This window comes from Cupressus sempervirens, chromosome 10, assembly GCF_028749045.1.
Source record: "Cupressus sempervirens isolate cs-2001-9-10 chromosome 10, ASM2874904v1, whole genome shotgun sequence".
NCBI classification, from domain to species: Eukaryota; Viridiplantae; Streptophyta; class Pinopsida; order Cupressales; family Cupressaceae; genus Cupressus; species Cupressus sempervirens.
This window is the reverse complement of record NC_143127.1, coordinates 417,703,764-417,722,314: the sequence shown is the minus strand read 5'-3', so window position 1 is coordinate 417,722,314 and position 18,551 is coordinate 417,703,764. Positions and strand designations below refer to the sequence as shown.

General features: G+C 38.1%; 1 pseudogene across 1 annotated transcript in view; it reads left to right on the top strand.

The window, feature by feature from the left end:
• Window positions 1-8,388, top strand: part of LOC149534479 (uncharacterized) — a 70,813-nt pseudogene extending 62,425 nt beyond the window's left edge. The window contains exons 2-4 of the transcript XR_016357190.1: window positions 3,982-5,331; window positions 7,386-7,519; window positions 7,615-8,388. The product of XR_016357190.1 is annotated as an uncharacterized LOC149534479 (transcript). The remainder of the gene's footprint in view (window positions 1-3,981; window positions 5,332-7,385; window positions 7,520-7,614) is intronic.
• Window positions 8,389-18,551: the final 10,163 nt, after the last annotated feature.

Below are 18,551 nucleotides of genomic sequence, written 5' to 3'. Positions count from 1 at the left end.
GAAGACAAAGGATGAGGTTTTTAGTTGATTCCAAGAGTTCAAGGCTCTTATGGAGAACTCGATAGGAAAGAAGATAAAGGTTCTTCGGTCAGACAATGGAGGCAAGTACAAAGGAAATGTCTTCCAGGAGTTCTACAATAGATAAGGAATCAAGAGAGAATAGACTATTCCTTACAATCCACAGTAGAATGGAGTTGCTGAGAGGAAGAACCATTCTATATTAGAGGTAGCAAGAGCTATGCTACATGACCAGGACATGCCCCGTTACTTATGGGCAGAGGCGTGTAATACATCAATCTACATTCAGAATAGAGTTCCACACAAGGTGCTAGGGAAGATGACACCAGAGGAGGCTTTCACAGGGAAGAAGCCAGATGTTAGTCACTTTAGGATATTTGAGAGTTTGGCATATTGCCATTTTCCTGAAGATACACGTACAAAGTTAGATCAGACTGCAGAGAGGGGGTACTTTGTTGGGTATAGTGAGACCTCAAAGGCATACAGGATTTTCATTCTGGGGACTAAAAGAATTATTGTCAGACAGGATGTCAAGTTCTTGGAGGACAAGGCATTCAGGAGATCCAGAGATTTGCTAGCAGATGATTAGAGTGAGCAGCCAACAGAAGCTCCAAGACCAAGTCAAGGGCAGAAAAACTCAAGTACAGTTACCAGTGCGAGTGTAGACTCAATTAGTGAAGATTCACAGAGTATGGAGCAACAGGTGCAATAAGAAATGCATTTAGAAGACTTAGAGGTTGACATTTCATCCTCTACAGTTGGCAGCAGGAACCATGTGGTTCCAGATACACAAAGGGATACTTAAGAGTTTGTGGGAGCTCCTAGGAAGAGTACTAGACAGTGAAGACAATCAACCAAGTTCAATGACTACGTGGCATTAGTTAGTTAGTTGGTAGATAGTGAGCCTTCTAGCTATCAGGAAGTTGCAAAACATTAGGTATGGTGAGATGCTATGGTTGAGGAATATTCTTCAATAATGCAAAATGATGTGTGGGAGGTGGTACCTAGACCAACAAATAGGGCTGTAGTTGGATCACGCTGGATCTATAAGATAAAGCATGGTGTAGATGGTAGCATCGAGAAATACAAGGTGAGGTTCATGGCAAAGGGGTTCTCTCAGAAGGAGGGAATAGACTATGAGGAGACATTTGCTCCAGTTGCCAAGTATACTTCTATACGAGCTGTAATCTCACTTGCAGCACAGATGGGATGGAAAATCCATCAAATGGATGTCAAGATAGCATTCCTTAATGGTGAGTTGAAGGAGGAGGTATACATAGAACAACCAGAAGGCTTTGTAGCACACAACAAAGAGACTCACATGTGCAGATTGAAGAAAGCATTGTACAGACTCAAGCAGGCTCCTAGAGTGTGGTATGAGCGCATTGATACATACTTGCAGAAAATGGGCTTTGTGAAGAGTGAAGCAGATGCTAACCTCTACTACTTGATGGTTGGGGTGAGATTCTCATTCTTGTTCTTTATGTGGATGACCTATTTCTTACAAGTTCACTACGACTCATAGTGGATTGCAAGAGGAACCTTGTAGAAGAGTTCGAGATGAAGGATTTAGGACTTATGCACTACTTTCTAGGCATGGAAGTGTGGCAGACAGATGGGGAGATTTTCCTTGGTCAAGGAAAATATTGCATTGAAATCTTGAAGAAATTTGGGATGGAGGATTGCAAAGCCATGTCTACACCTATGATCACGAATTGGAAAAAGGTAGATACAACTAAGGAGAAAGATGTAGATCCCACTTCATATAGACAATTGATTGGTTCGCTTATGTATTTGGTCAACACTAGAACATATATAGCATTTGCAGTAAACTCTCTTAGTCAGTTCATGGTTGAACCAAAGAGAATGCATTGGATAGCGGCTAAGCATGTGCTAAGTTACTTGCGTGGTACAGTCGAGTATGGGATCAGATATGTTCGAGGTGAAGGTATCAGGTTGATAGGCTATATTGACGCAGATTGGGCAGGAAGTGCAACAGACAAAAGGAGCACTTCAGGGTGTTGTTTCAGCTTGGGATCAGAAGTTGTATCTTGGTTCAGTAGGAAGCAGAAGTCTGTGGCTCTAAGTTTAGCAGAAGCAGAATACATAGCAGTTAGCATGGCGACATTTGAAGCTATATGGCTTTGGAAGTTGTTAGTAGCCTTTTTTGGTCAGAAGGTTGAGACTACTGTGATACATTGTGACAATCAGAGTTGCATCAAGTTGTTTGGGAATCCAGTGTTTCATGATAGGTCTAAATATATAGATATCAGATATCACTTCATCAGGGATTGTGTACAACGAGGTATTGTTCGACTACAATACATACCTATAGATGAGCAGGTAGCAGACATTCTGACGAAGGCTTTGGGAAAGGCCAAATTTATCTTTTTTAGAGATAAGATGGGTGTCATGTAGAACAGTTTCCTCGCTAAGAGGGAGTGTTAATTATTGTTAGTTGGACAACTGTTATTTCTGACCCAAAAATAGCAGTAGTATTTATGGGTAGCTTGGACAGCTGTTCGTCCTTATCTATGTATAGCAGCATTAGTTATGGGTAGTTTGGATAGCTGTTTATCCACTTGCCAAGAATTAGTAAATGGTTATTGCAAGGGTAATTATTTACTAATTTTAGTGATTCCCTTTTGGACACCTTGCAACCAATTCTATTATTGGCTGTCGAGTTGTCTTAATTTCAGCTGTTGGTTTGATTTAATCTCGGTCGTTGGTTTTTCCAATAGGGTAGTATAAAAAGGGGTCATTGGGTCATTTGGAGAAACAAGTTTTGGAGAATCAATTTGCAGTGATAGCAAATTGTCTTGCAGTGTTAGCAAGGGTGCAATGTTAGCGTGGGGATAGCAGTGGGGAATATCAGCGGGAGAAATTAGGAGATTGTCGGAGTTTTGCCAGTGAGAGGCAATGAATTTTGTATCTCTTGATTTGCTGAAGTTTAATATAATTCCTCATCTTTAGAACTGGGTTTTCCCTTAGGGGTTTTTTCAGGGACAATTTGTCCGAAAATATTGTGTTCATTGTGTTGCGCATTTCTTTCCGTATTTTAAAAGTGAAGTTGCAGTTGTGTTATTTTTCGATATTAGTTGGAAATTTATTTTCAGCAGTTTAATAATCGTTTATGATAGGAGATTAATAATCAGTGACTGCAATAGTTTTTTTTTCACACCTTCCCCCACACCCTCCTCCATTGCAAGCATTTGCGAAAGCTCGATTTGTCAAACAACCACTTCGCTGGAATGCTGCCCACTCGTGTCTCGGAGTTGAGCGAGTTGAACTTGGCAAATAATGCCTTCAGTGGCCCCATTCCTCCAACTTTTGGTACACTACCAAAGCTCAAAGCTCTCTTTTTCCACGAAAATAGTTTGAGTGGACCATTCCCTACTTTTGTATGGAATTTAAAGTCTTTGAAGAACCTCACGCTTGACAACAATCCTCTGACCCCTGCTGTGCTTCCCAGTGAACTTGCAAATTTAAAGCAACTGTAGCAATTGTGGATGCGAAACTGCAATCTTGTGGGCGGAGTGCCAAGTTTCTTGGGCAATCTAACTCACCTGGAGGAGTTGGAATTATCGCAAAATCATCTATCGGGAGCTATTCCTACCACTTTGATGGCTCTCGAGAATTTGAGAGAACTGTCTCTCTACGGCAACAATTTGTCTGGCCGAATTCCGGGCAACATTGGGCAACTGAGGAGCATAGAAAGCATGGATTTGAGCGAGAATCAGCTTCAGGGCATAATTCCCGAGGGAGTCTACAATCTGACATATTTTTTTTCTTTGCATTTGTTTATTAATGGGCTAACGGGAGAAATACCTGCTGAGCTTGGCAAGCTACGACACTTGAGCTACTTGAAGCTGTTCCAAAACAAGCTCAACGTATGGTTGCCCCAGACTTTGGGCAGCTTCTCAAACCTCACTCACGTTGAAGTGTGGGAAAATGATTTGGAAGGACCTCTGCCAGAGAATCTGTGTAGCGGGGGATTGCTCTACTCTTTTTATGGCTTTTCAAACAAATTTAGTGGTACTCTGCCTTCGTCCCTCCAAGACTGTAATTCTCTAGAGTATCTAAATATTGAGAACAATCGTCTGAGGGGTGAGATTCCACCTGGACTATGGGGAGCTTCCAGTCTCATGGAGCTGATTCTCAGCGACAATATGTTTGAAGGCCTGATTTCAGCTGAAATCGGCGGAGCAAAGAATCTGAGTCGGGTGGAGATGAGCGATAACCGATTCGAAGGAAGAGTCCTTGCACAAGTTGGGCGGCTGACAAATCGACAAGTGTTCAAAGCCAGTCGCAATTTTTTGTCAAGCCCGATTCTCCATGAGCTCGGGGCCTTGAATTCGATCAGTATTCTCCAGCTGGACCATAATTCTCTGTCAGGAGAAATTCCAAAGGAAATAATGTCGCTAAAGAAACTGAGTCAGCTCAATCTGGGTCACAATCGACTTACAGGCGAAATCCCAACACTTCTGAACGACAACATAAACAGTTTTGATTTGTCCAACAATTTGCTCTGTGGTACAATCCCCTCCGAATTAGGACGCCTGAAACCAACAGTTTTCAATGTATCTAACAATGACTTCTCTGGAGGCATTCCCGACGCCCTCGATATCTTAGCTTACAAGGATGCCTTTCTGGGGAATCCAAAGTTATGTGGTGATCAGAACTTGATGCTTCCTCCCTGTTCCTCTCCTCATAAGTTGTCACGTCAGAGCTTACCTGCCATTCTGCTATCAATTTTACTTATAGTGATCTCCATCTTGTGCTCCATTTGTCTGTGTTACTTCTTGTTTTTCAGTAAGCCAAGCAGTTGGCCATTGTGGAAAGTGACTTCATTCCACTCGGTGGATGTGGATGAGTTATACATCATTGACAATTTGAAGGAGACTAACATGATTGGATCCGACGGTGCTGGAAAAGTTTACAAGGTCATTCTCCCCAACAGGAAAACGGTAGCCGTTAAGAAGATCAACAAGCGAGCAAATCAACAGGTAGTTTGAAAACAAAAGGCGAGGTCGAAGAAAGTACAAGTGCAGAAGTAGAGGTGGACACGTTGGGGCTCATCCAGCACAACATCTTCAAGCTTCTCTATTGCATATCGAGTGAAGAGTCGGATTACAAGCTGTTGGTATACGAGTTCATGCCCAACGACAGCTTGTTCGACTGTCTGCACGGTGGCCTTGAACGAGGAACGCCGCTCGAATGGTCGACACGTTGTGGGATCGCTCTTGACATGGCTCGTGGGCTGAGTTACATGCACCATGATTGCTCCCCTTCAATATTACACAGGGATGTCACATCTAAAGGAGGTGGATAGAGTGGATTAAAGACAAACATGAATGCAATGATAAACATTCAAATCAATAAGCAAAACACAAAGACATCAAGTTGTGCTACAACACTTCATATTCATTAACATAACTAAACTCCATTACAAATCCTCAGAAATCTTTAGAATGCTACAACATTCTATCCACTCATGATCCACAATGAGAAACCCAAAATGGGCTCTACTGATCCACCATGATCAGATAAACATCTGATACCTAAATTCTTACATAATTTCTCTATTTATAGAGGTGAGAACTCTCTCTAGAATACACCAAACATTTTACACATGTTGTATTATATTATAATATTTCATGTATTAAAAATATGGGCTGCTTCTATACTGTAGCCGGGACAGCTGTTTAATGTGGACGCCTTCATTGTCTGATATTTACTTTGGACGGTGGATGGACGACTGAGTTGGGCTGGACGGTGGACTGGTTGTCTATATTAATGGCAGAAATTAATACTGCCAACACTCCCCCTTAATTTCTGTCATTAATGCTACTGCATTTATATTGTTTTCCCTCATTATAATTATTTCAGGTTTTACGGCTTACCCCTAACCTATGCAATTATGAAGTGGTTTCAAGCTCACCACAAACTTCTCAAACATTATACAAATGGTTTCAAGATCACCATAAACTTTGCACTCCAATTGTTTACAAACCAAGCATTCATTGGTTCTACTGACCATGAATTATCACTACGGGAAAATTATCATCACTTTGGCTTTTCTCCTTCTTGACCTGCATCAAACTAATTATTGAGTCCATATAAAAAGAAATCCATCTACCGAGATACATGGGTGCCCAGCCGCTATACTCGCCAGTTCTATAGGAATCCTTTTCACATACATGGTTCATCAATATGTCAAACATAAAACCTTTAGAGTGTCGGGCACAACCGATAATGCACCACATACATTCACATAGCCCATTAAAAATCATCACTAATTCAATTTTAATCACTTGGTTGGGGAATACGAATACAACCAAATTCTGTTACATGACCACTATCGAGAACATCGTATCTTTCACAATTAGACAGACAAATTTTCACTTCCAATCCCAACACTTATATCCAAGCAACACATATAGAGACCTTTGCATCATGACAACCAACTCACCACCAATCCAACCTACTTTCAGTTACTACAACCACAACTAAGTTCAATAACTATTCTATAACATCAAACACACATACTTAAACACAAAGACATAATAAACATTTCCATGATCCAAATCTTCCATGCCATGTGTATGCATTCTTTGGCACTCCCACTTGCATAGAGATGCTCCACATGCTTCTAATTTATGACTTTGGCTTCCTTCTTTTCATGGCTTGTTTATTTCTCATCGTAGTTTCCTAATTTGTTCTTCTCTTTATTCTTGCAAGAGATAACTTCAAATGTTGTTGCCTATTGGGCTACAATGCCACAACACTCTTCACTAGTTTTAAGCTCGTCAAACTCTACATGATCTCTAGCATCATCTCCCATTAGCTCTGATACCACTTGAAGGAGGTGGATAGAGTGGATCAAAGAAAAACATGAATGCAATGATAAACATTCAAATCAATAAGCAAAACACAAAGACATCAAGTTGTGCTACAACACTTCATACTCATTAACATAACTAAACTCCATTACAAATCCTCATAAATCTTTAGAATGCTACAACATTCTATCCACTCATGGTGCACAATGAGAAACCCAAAATGGGCTCTACTGATCCACCATGATCAGATAAACATCTGATACCTAAATTCTTACATAATGCCTCTATTTATAGAGGTGAGAACTCTCTCTAGAATACACCAAACATTTTACACATGTTATATTATATTATAATATTTCATGTATTAAAAATATGGGCGGCTTCTATACTGTAGCTGGGATGGCTGTTTAATGTGGACAGCTTCATTGTCTGATATTTACTTTGGACGGTGGATGGACGGCTGAGTTGGGCTGGACGGTGGACTAGTTGTCTATATTAATGGCAGAAATTAATACCGCCAACAACATCCAGCAACATCTTGCTAGACGGTTATATTGGGGCTAAAATTGCAGATTTTGGCGTATGCATAGTGCTTGATAGGTTGGGGGAGGAATACACAGTATCTAGTTATGTTGGGTTGCATGGGTATATAGCCCCAGGTACGAACAATTTATTGTCTTCATATTCTAACATTTAAAGTACTCCGTATAGCTTATCTCATTTATTGTTCTTTTTTTTGAAATGTGGCGAGTAGAGTACGTGGAGAGGTTGAGGGTGGACGAGAAAAGTGACGTGCACAGCTTCGGAGTGGTGTTATTGGAGCTGGCAAGCGGGAGGAAAGCGACGGGTGAGGCTGATTACGGAGAAGGCATGGACATCGTGGGGTGGACACGCGACACAATTTTGATGGGCGAAGGGGAGATGGAAGTGTTGGATTCGCATGTGGTCAATGAGAAATGCACAGAGCAAATGTTGTGCGTGTTACGTGTAGGTTTGATGTGTATGAGCAGAGGGCCAAATCAGCGGCCTTGTATGAGAAAAGTTGTGGGAAAATTAGAGGAATGCAGTATGGACAAGAGTAAGGAGAGAGGGGATAAAAAATTGTTTCAGCATCTTGAAAGGGTTTCGAGTAAACATTCGGAGACAGAGAACGATGTGGTGTTGTTCCTAAACAAACGGACTTCTACGTGATAAATTGTCGGCATCCAATTTTGTCTCAGAGGAATCTCAACATCGGTAATGTATAACATAAAGAGACCTAGGCTACAATAAATTTATAAACGCATGTAAAATGTGAGGGGAAAGATCTTTAGTTTAGGCTAAAATAAGAAGAAGGGGATGAGTAGGCGGGCCGCACTATAAAAGAGCCAGGGTCGGGCACGAATGTTATGTATAGAAGATTGGGTTTGGTTGGTGGCCGAATCACTCAACTCGCTCCGACCAAGGTTGGAATCAATCAACAATCGTATTATCTTTGTATATTTAATGGTGTAAATATTTACAATATTTTAGTGATTTATTTTTAAAATGATGTGATATTAAAATAGTTTATTATACAAAAACGAATGTAAAGGTACTTGAGAAGTAATTTCTTTATCATTGTGATAGACATATATTTCCAAGTACTTGATTGCATATTATTTCATTTTCTTATATCAAATATGTACATCTCTTGAACTCTTGTCATATGATATGAGGCATTAAGAAGCATGCTCTTGATTGAAATATTTTCTTGGAATTAAAATTCAATCCCTTAGTCATGTTCACCTTGTAAAAATACGATTCTTAATCCCTTTTATTTCATGTATTTTTTGGTAATCATTCTACCTCATAAAAATCCATATTTTCCAAAAATAAAAGTATTGATCCTCCACAGGGAGTGGTTGCATAATTAGAACAATAGTATAGCGGGTTTCCATAATCATATGACTGCCCCAATAGTTTTGGAATTATCATAAAACGATTTATATTTATTAAGCGCTGAGTATTTATTTAGCCATTACAATTTAATTAACTAATATTCATAGGAATTATATCTCAATTATTGTTTTCCATCAAACTAAAAATGAATGTAATCATTTCATATTATATATCCTTGTATAAATCCATGCCAAATAGCTAAATAAGCATAATAATTTCTACAACATATTAATATTGCACAATTAAACACTTAGTACATGCAACTTTGAATATCATACCCATGATATAGATACCCTTCTCGTCGCTCTCGCAAGTTTTTTTGACAAATAAGAGGTTTTGTGGGAAAATGATGTCCCACCCCTATAATAATAAAATAAAACTATTTATACATGAGTGTGAGTCAAGGGATAAACCCCTTTACAATCTAGATGGATGCAACCCCTACTCTAAAAGGGGAGTTTGGCTATTGCAAATTCTAGTACGCATTTTATGTCAACACCTTTGAAAGTTATATTTAATTTACAATTGTAAATCTTAATCATTTATTAATAGGTCATAGATTAAATTAGTAGATATTTTGTGTGTTTTGTTTGTACTACAAGGAAGCCCTATTTTATGGGGGAATTGTATTACAATTATATAGGATGAGAGTCTATTATGTATTGAGTTGTCGCCAAATCTAAATTGGTGATATTTGTGTGAGAAACTTATTCTCCAACTATTTTGTAATCCTTAGTTAATTTTGACTAGTATTTTTTGAGTGGCTATTAGAGTCTTAGTTGGAAAAGGTGCTCCAATTTATTGTCTATCTACTAAAATTGTTAAATAATAAATATTATGAATATATCATTCACAAAATTAACATAAATTAGAAATTAGAATAAAAATTAATATAATCATTCTTTCATTTATATTATAAGATCTAATATATCAACTATTATTTATAAATTTTAAATATGAACTATAGATCGACATTTATGGTATGATAGTAATTGAAATTCATTATTTAAATTTAAATTAAATGAAAAAACTAGATAAAATATCTAACCGACTTGCTAATTGTGCCTCCTCTCACTTTTCAATTTAAATCTTGAAATATAGTAAAAACATTCCTTTGTACTTTAATGTAGGGTATAAATTGAAAAGCACATACTTGTGTGGTTACATTTTGTGGGTATGTACATAGGTAGCAAATGAGTGGACCAAATATTTTGAAGCTTAGGTCAAACAATTTAGTCCAAAGTCACGTTTGGCATATTTTGGAGATTGGTCATTTAGCAAGTCTCATATTCGTTTGGCATAGTTTAGTGGAAAAGAGACTTCAACTTCTACTGTCCACTTGCATCTCTCTTTCTTTCACTCAGGCTTTCATTTATTTTCACACTAAAACAACGCTACGAAAAGTGAGGAGCCTTTCCTCTCTTCTTTGCACCCTCATCAGTGCTAATCAATTTCTTTCCAAACTATGTTGCTCTGGCCAAAGCAATGAATTACTAAATATATTGTCATCCTGACACTTAATCCATTTTCAATGTTGGAGCCACACACTTAGAGAGACTTGATCCTTGGTGGACTTTTTAAGAACCTTTCAATGTTGGAAACACACACTTAGAGAGATTTGATCCTTGGTGGACTTTTTAAGAACCTTTCAAATTAACTGTAAACCAAGGGTCCATTGATTTAAGTGTAAGGAATCTTGCAACAAAAAATATATTACCATTTCCACATAACCCATAATAGATCTGAAATAAATATACAATTACAATCCACATGCAAGAGAATAGACAACATACCCATGAAATGTGATGCAGGAGCATCCTAAGCTTTCTAGCAATCCTGTATGTTGGAGGGATTTTGGTGTGTAGTTGTGGTGCTCGGTCACTATTGTGCTTTGTTTATGCTTGGGAGCTTGGCACACTCTGGTAGCTTGACGTACATTGAGATGCTCAACAATGCTTGAGAGTTCAACATGGTCTTGGAGCTTGGCATGGTCTTTGGAACTCAGCATGGTCTATGGATTTTGACAATGTCTGTGGTGCTCGGTAGGCTTTGGGAGCTTGATAGTGCTTATGAATTTATTGATGCTCAGTTTGGTTTTCTTTGGCACCCAACTTTGTCTTGGTTCTTGTTGGTGCCAAGTTGTTTGTGAGCCAACTTTTGGCATTTAATTTCTGTAGGGGTATTTAATTTGTGTTGTAGTTGACTTGTGACTCAAAATATATTTAATTTGAGGGATTTAATTTAATTTGTAATGAACTAGGCTAACTTGTGGTGTAGTTGTGTATAAGTAGGGGGTTTTGAAGAGTCTTTAGGTAGTGGTATTGATCATCCATCTTAAAGAAGAGGATGAAGGGTAGATGTGAATTTTGAAGGGCTAGTAGCTGTGGCTTGAGAACTAGAGGATTACTTGGTGGACCTGAGGGTACAAGTGTGGATTCTTCTTGGTGTTTTTGTCCATTTGTGGATTTGGACTAGTTGAGATTGATATTGAAATTGTAAGTTGGATCTTGTGGGATCTTGTAGAATTGATATTGTAATTAATGTTTATATTTGGCCCTAACCCGAAAGGCCTTAGAACTAGGCATATTGCATGTAATCAGTTATTTTTATGAATAAATAGTTGTGATTTGGTATCAGATCTTGCATTATCAATGCTTTGTTGTTTTTTATCCAAGTTGTGGGGTTATTTGTTAGGGGTTAGGACATCTCCTTTGGGGATTCTCCTACTTTGTGTTGCATTAGGTGGTATCAGAGTGAAGGTTTGCTAAGTGTGTAGATAGATTGCCAAAGGTGAGGCAGTTTACACGAGGATTTGCAGAGAAGGTTGATCTTGTGGTGTTGATTGATCTTTTGGATTAGTAGATCTATTGCTTAGGGTTTACAAAATTTTTGGAAGATGCCTCCAAGAAGATTGGACCCTAGGGGAATTTATGATCTTAGTGATGCTATGCAAGAAAGGATCTCAAAAAAGATTAGAGAGAAATTTAGATCTAAGATTGCATTGATGAAGAGTGACATGATTGTTGAAATTGTGAGTGCTTTAGGTGGTATACCTAGGCATGTGGGTACTAAAGATGGCTATGAGGAAGTTGTTGAAGATTTTGAAGTTACTAGATCTAGCGGTGAGGACAAAACTGATCGTGTGGAGAGACCTATTAGAACTAGCGCTGGTTAGTTTGCTTGACCTGGATCTCAGTTGAAGTTGAAGCATAAGATGGAGGTTTCTAATTTTTCAGGTACTTTGACTCCTGAAGACCTATTGATTAGATTGGTGAATTGGAAGACTACTTTGAGCTTGAGGATATTAAAGATCCACTCAAAGTGAGGTTGGCACAAATTAAGTTGAAAAGACATGTTTCTCTTTGGTGGAAGAAACTGCAAAGAGATAGAGAAGAAGAAGGTGAAATGAAGAGCACTAGATGGAGGTTGATGGTGACTCAATTGAAAGATCATTTTTGCTGATTATGAACTTGAGTTGTGTAAGAGGTTGCAAAATCTAAAATAGAAAGTGGAATTCTACAGTTGACTATTCAATCTCGACACAAAGAATTTTATGAGGAAAAGGTAGCTTGGTGCATTAATGGTTTGAGATTCAATTCAAGATTTGGTTGGTATGCTAAATATTTCTTCAATTGAGGATGCTTATCAATATGCTCTGAAGGTAGATGATAAGTTGAAGAGGAAAAGTCAAGGTAATGCTAGAGGGAAGGAGAAGTAGGATAGCTTGACACAAGCTAAATTGAGTGTTGAAGCTGAACCAAAACCTATTGATTAGAAGATGAGGATAGGTGGAGGTGGGTTTAGAGGTAATTATTTCAAATGTGGTCAAGAAGGGCATAGATCTTTTGAATGTCTGCATTGTAGAACATTTGCTATTGTGAATGAGGTTGCAGTCCAGGACAATCAACTTGAGCAAGGAGAGATTTTTCTAGCTTGACGAGTATTGGTTGGTCGGAGGACATTAGATTCTTGTTAGAGGACTAGTTTTCTCAGAGCTTGTTGTAAGACTAGTGGTAAAATCTACACTGTGATTGTGGATGGTGGTAGTGCATGCACCCTAAAATGATCACCCAAACTATGGGCCCCCATTATTAAATTTATCAATTTATCAATTTCTTGAATCAATGGTTTGCAATATTTTATTAAATCAATTCAAATCAATTTCCTTGATCAAATTCAATTATTTCATTTCCTAAGGTTGTTCATTTTATCCTAAGTCTTATTGAATTAAAAGAAAATCTCCCTTTTAATTAAATAAAATAAGTCCCCATTTAATTAAAAGAGTAAGCATCCCCACCATCACTAATTTAAGTCCCCAATCTAGTCGAAGATCAAGATTGAGAGCTAGTAGCACGTAAGGTATAAAAAGCACTAGTCCTAGCAGTTGGAGGTCTTTAGGTAATAAGTTTATGTTTGCCCAGGACTTGTAGTGATTTACCGACAAGGTTTTAGTAGCACTCATTGAAGGAGCTGTTGGAAAGTCACCACCTCACCTAACATCCCTTCTGGTTCCAGCTTCAGAGCTTGTTGCTTGAGCATATTCATAGTTAGTAGTAGTAGTCTAAGTAGCAAAATATGTGTAGGAATAGGTTGATTGACCGGTGTACCATCTATATGGTACGACATGGTCCAACATCATGTATTTTAAACAAGGTGGTCCCCTATAGAAACAATGGGCATATCAAATTGGCCCATTCTATCTATATATAATACAATTGACATCTTCTCTAAATTCATTAATCAATAGGCTAAGCAACATGCACAAGCTCATAAATAAGTGACCAACCGTAGGAGAAGCATACTAGGCTATGATATTTTAATTAATTAAGAGAAAAACCCCTCTTTTAATTTAATTAAATATTTCCTATTTAATTAAAAGAACTTTCTCCCTTTTAATTAAATAAATCTCCACTTAAAGAAGAAATAAAATAATTAAAAATTAAAAATTCCTCTACACTTAAATGCACATTTTTCTAAGTGGGATTTCATTTAATTCTTTTCCTATTTTCTCATTAGTGGATCTTTATTTCATACAAATCATTCTTTTTCTAGCCCTTGATTAAATATTTTTTCCTCTTAATCTTGATCATCCAATCTTCTTTATAACGGAGAGCCCTCTCCTCATTTTTTACATACACACACTCTAGGCTATTGTTATGCTACAAGTTTGGAGAGCGATTTTTGAAGGAGTTTGAATACTAAAGCTTTTTGTGAAAAACTTCTATCTTCTTGTCTTCTTCTCTCATGCATCCATGTCTTCCATCATCATGATCCATCCTTGCATTTTTATACTAGCTTAGATCTTGCTTTCATAGATTTGATCTTGCATTGTTTTGTATTGATATCATATAGATTAGCTTTCATCTCCATTTGTATGCATATTGGATTTTTGAATCTCTCATTTTATGGTGTGGTTGCATGGGCACAAACTAGGTCAAACTAAGGGCCTCCATTACAAACCATTACACTTCATGAATAGAGAGCTATGAGCCACCATTCGAGACCTCATTCTTGAGCAATCTTGGATATAATGACTCATAGAAGTGTGCTCACATTGTAAGCATACAGGTAGTATTGATAACCTTATTGCTAAGGAGATGGTTTAGAAACTTGGTTTTAAGAGAGCGAGACATCCTTATCCTTATAATATTGGTTGGTTGCAAGGTGAGCATGCTTTGGAAGTGAGGGAGCAATGCCTTGTTAATTTCCAGATTGGGCAGTATAAGGATCAAGCATTGTGTGATATTGTGGACATGAACAGTTGTCATGTGTTACTTGGTAGACCTTGGAATTATGATTGCAAGGTTGTGCATGAATGTGTTAGGAATGTGTTTATTGTTGAGAAAGGTGGTAGGAAGTAGTCCCTAATTCCTTTGCAAAATGAAGAGCTTAGTAGGAGGAGCCTAAGTATTGGTAGATGAGTTGAGTTGGTAGATTTTGAAAGGGTTGGAGATTAGTATGGAAAGTAGACCTATAGCACACCTAAGATGGATGTGAAGAATTGTAAGAAGAACAAGGGAAATAATCTACAAGTTGAAGACTTGCAGGATATGTATGTGGAGAACTAGTTTGGGATTTGTGTTGAATCCCAAAAGATGTTCTTCCAACTACTAGAACATCTTTTTTAACTTGGGTGTCTGATGCAGGAGCATACAAAGCTTTCTGGAAATCCTACATGTTAGAGGGATTTTGGTGTGTACTTGTGGTGCTCGTTCACTATTGGGGTTAGATTGTGCTTGGGAGCTCAGCATGCTCTGGGAGCTTGATGTACAATGAGATGCTTGACAATGCTTGGGAGCTTGACATGGTCTTTGGAACTCGACATAGTCAATGGAGTTCGATAATGTCTGTGGTGCTTGAAATGTACTGAGAGCTCGACAGTGCTTGTGAATTTGTTGATGCTTGGTTTGGTTTTGTTTGGCACTCGACTTGGTCTTGGTTCTTATTGGTGCCAAGTTGTCTATGAGCCAATTTTTGGCATTTAATTTCTGTATGGGTATTTAATTTGTGTTGTAGTTGACTTGTGGCTCAACATATATTTAATGTGAGTGATTTAATTTAATTTTTAATGAACTAGGTTGTCTTGTGGCTTAGTTGGGTATAAGTAGGGGGTTTTGTAGAGTCTTTAGGTAGTGATATTGATCATCCAGCTTGAAGAAGAGGATAAGGGGTAGATGCAAATTTTGAAGGGCTAGTAGCTACGGCTTGAGAACTAGACGATTACTTGGTGGACATGAGGGTACAAGTGTGGATTCTTATTGGTGTACTTATCTAGTTGTGGATCTGAACTACTTATGATTAGGATTAAGATTGTGAGTTGGATCTTGTGGGATCTTGTAGAACTAATATTGTAATTATTGTCTGTATTTGGCCCTAACCTAGAAGGCCTTACAACTAGAAATATTGCATGTAATCAATTATTTTTATGTTAAAAAAGAGTTGTGATTTGTTATCAGATCTTGCATTATTGTTTCTTTGTTGTGTTGTTTCCATAGTGTGACCTTATATGCTAGGGGTTAGGACATCTCCTTTGGGGATTCTCCTACCTTGTACTATATCAAAATGTGACACAACATATATCCAAGGAAAATCTTATTGAGAGAAAAACCCAACGTCCAAAAGTGTCCATCACCTTGTATTATTTAGTAAAAAACCATTGCAATACAACCATGGAAGCTTTCAATCCATAGCCACAACCAGACAATCTATGTTAATAAGCATGAATCCACACATCTCTTGCCATTCTTCCAACCTTCACAAATTCTCTGTTGGCTAACCTATCAAGTCTTATCTTTCTTGACTTCCCTTTTTGCCTTTTGCCCTTCTCATACAACAACTACCCTTGTGGTTGCTTATATAGTAGCAAGCTCCCACAACATCACCTAGTGGTATTACATAAACCATGTGCTAAAACCATGAGAAACCAAACCCCTATTAACCCACATTTAATACTGGACATTTAATTATTTTTCCCTAATATTAAATAATTACATCATATATTATCACAATGTTGTAATACAACTCATCAAGTATATCCCATGATAATTTCTCCATGTTGCACATCCATTAAGGTGCTCCTAGGTACAACATTACATAATAAAATAAAATAATACAATATAATAATATTATGCAATGTTTTCAACACATATAATCTCAACAATCTCCCTCTTGTTGTATACTATGTAATTTGGAGCCACATAAATGAACAAGGAAATAAGCCCTCTTTCACATCCACCATCATAGATCACAGTACACCATGTGCTCTATCCTGGTACCCATAAAAAAATCAAAGTATCTAGCATCTCAAACATGAATGATCCCACCTCCTATTATGCCATTGCCATCAGACATACATATAAGCCATCCAAAGAGAAAGCCACCCAACATAACACATAAGAGTCATAAAATCATGTACCAACTGAAATGTCAAGCACAAACACTTGATCCAAAGGAAATCACATGTATCTATAGTTATCAAAATCCACAGCTAAAATAGCACCCACAACAAGTACTAAACCCATCCAAATATCCATATGTCCAAAGATATACCGAGTGAATCTCACATCATCAAGATATCCAATCTATAACCTAGAATTACAAGCCTCAAGAGAAATAACTACTACATATATACATAGAAGATCCCACTACAAAAGATAATGTCAAATATATAACCAATCCACTCACAACATCTCATAGAAGTGTGTGTGCACTAGGATGGTGTTCAATTTAGTGGACACCACACAAAAAATACCCAAAAATGTTAATAACCCAATCAAGTTGTTTAAAATTTTAAAAAGCACCTAGAATTGGTTACCAAGCTTGGCAAAAATACATAACAATCAAAACTCGGCTGGGTTCCAAGGATGAAAAAACTCTTCAAAACCCGATTAGGTTATTCAAAACCTGATCAAGTTTTGAAGAAATAAAAAAGCCTAAACTTTCACATTTGGAGTCTGATTGACTCTATTCAAAATGCATTGGAAAGCTATTGAAGATCTCTATAACATGATGTAGATAACTCAATCCTATGTCATAATTTTTTTAATATTCAGGATCAATTTGAATTAAGCATAGTTTGAAATAGGTAGTTATTGTTTTCCAAATATGTAATCAATAGGTAAACATGAATGCTAACATATTTTAAATTTTATCTCTTTCCAAAAAATACACTCACTCACTCACTAACTAAATAACCCCTAATATATATCTCTTAATAACTCCCAAGTTATCACATTATTTAACTAGCTCCTAACCCCTCTCTCTCTCTCTCACACACATTACCCTTATGTGTTGTCTCTCTCTAAGTAATCCCCAAGACCCCCCCCTCTCTCTCTCCCTCTCACACACACATTTCCCCCCTCTCTCTCCATCCTATCCCAGTCTCTGCATATTTCTCACTCTCTCTATCCATTTCCAATCCCCTCTCACTCTCTTCATCTTATCCCCTAATCTCTCTCTCTCTCTCTCTCACACACACACACACACACACACTCATTACCCTTAAGTATTGTCTATCTTTGACTAATCCCTAAGCCCCCCTCCTCTCTCCATCCTATCCCATTCTCTCCATCTTTCTCACTCTCTTTTTCCATGTCCAATCCCCTCTCACTCTCTCCCACTCCCACTCTCTCTCTCTCTCTCTCTCTCTCTCTCTCTCTCTCTCTCTCTCTCTCTCTCTCTCATACCCCCCCATCTCTCTCTCTCTCACATTACCCTTAAGTGTTGTCTTTCTTTGAGTAATCCCTTAGACACCCCCCTCTCTCTCATTTCTCCCCCCCCTCTCTCCATCCTATCCCATTCTCTCCATATTTTATCACTCTCTCTGTCCATGTCCAACCCTCTCCCTCTCTCTCTCTCTCTCTCTCTCTCTCTCTCTCTCTCTCTCTCTCTCTCTCTCTCTCTCCCTCTTCTTATCCCTCTCTCTCTCTCTATCCTAACCCCTAATCTCTCTCTCTCTCTCTCTCTCTCTCTCTCTCTCACACACACACACACACACACACACACACACACACACACACACACATACACACACATCCCTCTATCTCCATCACTTCATCTCTCTCACTCTCTACATCTCTCTCTCTCTCACTCTCTCTTTTCATATCCCCTCTCCCTCTTCCTATCCCCTAATCTCTCTCTCTCAAACCTCTTTCTAACCCCATACCCATCTCTCTATCACCCCTAATCCCTAACCCCCCTTCTCTCTCTATGTGAAGTTCCAACTTCAAGGATCAAAGGTCAAGAAGAGAGAGGGGAGTAGGGATTAGGGGT